Raw genomic sequence first — 5,688 nt, 5'->3', positions numbered from 1 at the left:
TTGATTCAACTTCCACCAAATCGATCTTCAATTGGTTATAAGTGGGTGTTTAGAACAAAAAGGGATGCAATAGGCAATATTATGAAATACAAGTCTAGATTGGTTGCTAAAGGCTACTCACAAGTTGTTGGTGTGGATTTCAATGAGACATTTGCTCCCGTGGCCAAATTCACCACCATTAGAACCATTGTGGCAATTAGGGCAGTATTGGACTTAGAGATGCATCAAATGGATGTGAAGACGGCTTTCTTGAATGGAAGTTTGGAAGAAGACATCTACATGGAGTAACCTCAAGGATTTGTTGAAGAAGGCAAAGAACACCTAGTTTGTAAGTTGAAGAAATCCTTGTATGGGATAAAGCAATCACCAAGGGTATGGTACCAACGCATTGATACATTTTTTGTGAGTGAAGGATTTGTAAGGAGTGAGGCTGATCATTTCTTATATGTGATACAATCAAATAGGTTCATATTGATTATCATCCTCTATGTTTGATGATTTGATCATCTTAACCAATACATTGAAGATGATGGTTTGGTTGAAGGCAAAGTTAGAAAATGAGTATGAAATGAGTGATTTGGGAGAGCTTCACTATTGTTTAGGAGTGGAGTTAATAAGAGACCGTGCTAAGAAGACCATTACAATGAGCCAAAGTAAGTACATTAAAGAAGTGTTAAAACGATTCAATATGGAGGAGTGTAAGCCTATTGGAACACCATTGGAAGTAAACTTGAAGTTGATGAAGCTCACGGATGAAGAGTTTGCTGAAGTTGAAGGTCAAATGCAAGGTGTTCCATACAAGGAAGCAGTGGGCTCACTTATGTATACAATGGTTGGCACAAAGGTGGATCTTGCATATGCGGTGAGTATTGTAAGCCAATACATATCAAAGGCTGGACCAATCCATTGGGCAACCATCAAAATGATGATGAAGTACTTAAAAGGCACTTTGAACTTCAAATTATACCTTGGAGGTGATAACATTAGTTTGCATGGTTATTGTGATGCAGATTCGGCTAGAGATGCAAACTATAGAAGGTCAACAACAGGCTATATATTCTTTGTTGGAGTGGGAGCAATTTCATGGAATTGCAAGAGTTAACCAACAATTGCAAGGTCAACAATGGAGGCGGAGTACATGGCAATAAGCCATAGTGCAATAGAGGCAATATGGTTGAGATGTATTTTTATTTAATTAATGGAATTTTGAGTTAAACTATAGGAAAAATTGAGGTTATAAAAAATCCAATCTATATAAGGATTATACTTTTATAACCAAGATAATTCTAAAATAAATGAATTGGACAGAGATCTTATTACATTAAATATTACAATGCTATTATGATCTTTAATTGCTAAAAATCAAGAAATCAAAGAATAGTCTCATGCGTTACATCTCTAGAAGATAGCAAACAACCATCTTAACTTCTACATATACAAGTATATATTTTTTTATTAATGATATCTCTTATTTTTAGTCACCATGCCTTGAGCTTGCTTCTTTAAGATTCAAGATGTGGAATTTAGGATGGCTATAATTTTCTGGAGGTCGATGCTGCCGAACATTTAATACATGTGTCTGGATCATTGCTTCCCACTCACTTTGATTTGGGATGTGCACTCTGTATGCAAACAAATTGGTGGCACACTCACGTGGAGACATGATGAAATTTTGGTAGATGGATAGTTAATTTTAGTCATAATGTATTATGCGGCAGGTTGTGGCCTAAAATTATAGCGGCAATAGCCTTGCCACGTCTAATTTTGTCAATGTAGGGTTTCAGTAGAGTCGATCAGTTACTTCCAAATGAATCGAAGGTTTGGAAATTTTATGATCTTCGAAATAGAACTTTGTTCTTTGTATCATATACTATGATATTACAATTGTTCATTAATTCTCGCATCTTATGGTTGCTTCTGCTCACATTGAGCTTCTCTGGTGTTGTTTTGATGGAAGATAACGCATCGATGATCATAGCCGATCTCTCTTGAAAACGTGTCGTTGCGCAAGTTGGGTGTGTCTGAATGTCTTTTAAAACTTCGCATATTCCTTTCTAACTGCAAATCTGCTGTGCAGAACCCAGACTGCATTTGCGAGAAATTGACTAAGGTATGAATCGAGCAACCTGGAAGCTGACTGTGCACGCCGTATGTCCGAACAACCAGTCTCTGTGCCTAATCTGTTTGTTTGTCCATCTAGGCGAGTGCAACTCCAACCTTTTCTGCCAGATCTAACTTCTGGGTCCTTCAGACTCGATCGAGTACCAAGCCTGTAGAGGTCAGACCCAACAGGGAGCTATTCGCTGATTCACACGTTCAAACCACATTGGAATTGCCATAAATTCTGCAACGCCTAGTGCTACCTCGAGGCAGTTGGCAGTATTTCCAAGAAGCCTGCCACTGCCTTCCATGTTTTTCTCCGCTCAACCCATGAGTTGTGTTAGTTGTGTTCTTAGGATAGCATCAAAAAACTAATTCCTGTCTATTCATCATAGATGCCTCATAAAGATCAGTGTGCTAGAAGTAAGCACTAAAGTGCTGAAAAAATGTAGTTGATACACGTACATTTTCTTGAACAGGCAAAACTTTCAGATTGGCTTTCCCTGCTGGCAATCGTTTATTTATTGGGGCGTTAGCTGAAGAGAAACGTAGCGAAAATTACTTCTAAATACGTTCCAACGAAGCCAGCAATTCTAAGTAGGCTCTGGATACAGCTGGGTCAACCCGTGGCGTTCACGGTATTAAATTTCTTCAGTGAGCTTTTTCTGTGCTGAAGTTTCTACTCTGGCTGATTTCTTTTGTACTACTGAGGATATGGTCTACAATTGTATTGCGTTCAATAGAAAATAAATTCATGCGATAATTAACAGAACCTCACGTAGGGTATCGCAGCTGGAGGTCCCTGTAATTATTCCCTCTATTGAAATGGTTACGTGTGAAGCATGTAAACCCCAAACAACACACAACAGTTATTCCTACATCACCAACTGTATCAATCTTTGAGGCATTAGATGTGAAGATGCAAAGAATAATCATAAGATGGATGTCTAAACAGCCCTGTGCAATAAGCAGTGGTAAGGTCAAGAAACACTTGAGTGATGCTAACAGACATCAGAAACTTGAAAGCACAGGATTAAAGACCAAACGTTGGTCACAGAAGTGAAGGCTTAATCCCCAAGCACGAGCTCAATTCAGTACTTCACCAGCAACCCAGGCAACAGCACCACTAGCATAGCCTTCACATCCAAGTTATGTACACGCAAGGTTCCTCAGTAGTTCGTTGTCACCCTGTAAGGTTGAACTGCCGCTCTTAAAGAAGCAGTTCGAAACCAGGAGGGCAGAAAGCATTCTCTAATAATATCCTGTAGCAGAAGTGCAGTTCTTCCTGCAAGCACCAAACAAACAAAAAACAATGCAGACACCTGTAACTAAAATAATCACAACTGCAAAGATAAGAAAACAACTTTTTGCCAGACACTAAATACGGCTCACATGACGACTTCAGAAAAGAACTCAATACATTTTCCTGTCTACCCATATTGTGTACACACAATAACAATCACCCATGATGGAATCCAGGGGTCCACCACTAAACTCCACGCCCCATTCCTACGTGCTGTAAATTTCGTCCATAAAAACCACCATTAAGAAGGTGCAACAGAGATGATTAGAACTCGAGGCGGCAGTAGAAGAAGAGATATCTGCGCTCTGTGAGCCCATGTACCACATGAACAAGCAACTCCTGCCTTGTCAAGTTCCGTGAAGGAATCGTAACTTGTTGCACTTGTCATGTTCGATTTGCTTATTCAACACAGCTAATTCTCTGCACCAGTTTTGACCCCGGATTACCCACAATAATGAACCAAGGTAAATAGAAGTGCCACCAATGGGACACCGTAGTACTCATGCGGAGTAGGCCCAGTTGCAAGGAAGGCGGTTCTCATTAACCAATTAATGCTGTGTGTAGAGTAAACCTGAACAAACTTCAGATTCAACGCCTGCTTAGGAGTTGAATCTGCTAATCCTGCACCCACAACGAAGCTGGGGAGCAAGCGCTACACAGTGAATATGCATTGTTTCATTTATTCATTCCTGACATGATGTTCGTCCATCCTTCCTCCCTCCCACATCCTTCTTCACTTGGTACGGCGTTCATTCTTTTGTATCTAGTATGAGTTATTTCAGGCATTTTTGTTCGAATCAGAACAATCCAGAACTTGTCGAAATAGTTCAAAAGCATGTACAGTGCCTCAAAAGGGGAAAAAAGAAACCCTTGTCCTTGGTGTGGGCCAAACTCACGTCCTTTTACGTTCGGTGGTAGCTAGTCAGTTCGATGGTTGATGATCTTGCTTGCTGAAGCAGTGTGAGTCTGCGTTGTATTCAGTTCAGTGCGTCATCAAACAAAACTAGAAGTAGCAGGTGCATACCAACTGGAACCACATTTGGAGATCTATGTGTGATGAAATTTGGTGTTTGAACTTGTGGGTCTATATTTTGAGTTCACAGGGTCACCTCCCATTTTCACCTTTCAGGATTGAGTTAAGAAAAGAAGAGACTTTGGGCCCATTATTGTTAGTTAGGGACCTTTGTGTATAGTGATGTGATTGAGTGCTTACGTGATCTTGAATGTATATGCATTTTAAGAAATTAGTTATGGATGTGTTATTCGTAAATGAAGAGGGGTTTGTCTTGTTTCTGAACAGTGACTCTGCTAACTATGTTTTTAAATATCACAATAATTAAAAGTTCAATCAATGGTAGGATTATGGTAGACTGTTCCACGTATTGAAAAAGGATGTGTTGCCAATATCATGTGCCACACATGTGCCACACATCATTCTTTGTTTGCATTATCGCCCTTATTTTTATGATTCTTTACAAATTGTTATGTACATGTGATGTTTTAGAAGTACTTGGTAAATTAGATGTGATGTTCAGATTTGGAAAACACTGAAATTCGTTTGTTACTGGGGCTATGCATCAGCAAGAATAAAAGCATTTAAATATTATTTTGTGTTTCACTGCGGCGTCCAAGCCTGAGCCTCCATGGCTTAGTGGTAGAGCGTTCCCTTCGTAAGGGAAAGGTCGTGAGTTCGATCCTCACTGGGGGCAAAATTTCAGCGTTGTCAGCTGATCGGAATCCTGAGGTTACGTATGGAAGTCTTCCGTACACTGACAGATCAAGCCTGGCTGTTTTAACTTGTTTTATTTAAGTTACAATTGCATAACAATTATCATGTTAAACTATGCTAGCGGTGCTTAGAATATTCTTTAAGTCCTTGATTGGATTGGTTATAGTGCCAAAAATGTCTAATTAGGTCTTACCTAAATAAGCAAGAATTCTTTCTTTAAAAATTAAAAAACAAATCATCTTTCTTAATATGTATTTGTTGGTTGTATTAAATTGATTTTATTCCAAGTCTCCCCAATTATCTTTTCTTCTTATTAAGTTGAACTTATGTTTAAAAATCTAGTATAATGTCAAAACTATTTTCATTGGCTCATTAGAATCCACTCCCACATTGTGATAGAAAACAAAATATACAATCATTTTTGTGCCTTTAATTAGTTTGCTGTAAACCTAATCTTAGGATCTAATCCAATTTGGGTATAGAAATGTGAACAACCCTTCATTTTTTTTTAATAGAGAGCTTGATTTGTTTTCTTCTTTTGAATTTGATGTAAAAA

At 38.7% G+C, this 5,688-nt stretch overlaps 1 long non-coding RNA gene and 1 other non-coding gene across 2 annotated transcripts; both read left to right on the top strand.

Moving 5' to 3' along the window:
- Positions 1 to 1,979: 1,979 nt before the first annotated feature.
- Positions 1,980 to 2,792, top strand: LOC112285628 (uncharacterized). Its single transcript, XR_016504591.1, has 2 exons — positions 1,980 to 2,110; positions 2,201 to 2,792. It is a non-coding gene; the product is annotated as an uncharacterized LOC112285628 (long non-coding RNA).
- Positions 2,793 to 5,040: 2,248 nt separating this feature from the next.
- TRNAT-CGU (transfer RNA threonine (anticodon CGU)) lies at positions 5,041 to 5,112 on the top strand. Its single transcript has one exon. It is a non-coding gene; the product is annotated as a tRNA-Thr (tRNA).
- The last annotated feature ends 576 nt before the right edge of the window (positions 5,113 to 5,688 follow it).

Source organism: Physcomitrium patens, chromosome 8 (assembly GCF_059467195.1).
Source record: "Physcomitrium patens ecotype Gransden chromosome 8, ASM5946719v1, whole genome shotgun sequence".
Lineage (NCBI taxonomy): Eukaryota > Viridiplantae > Streptophyta > Bryopsida > Funariales > Funariaceae > Physcomitrium > Physcomitrium patens.
This window is presented reverse-complemented; position numbering and strand designations above follow the sequence as displayed.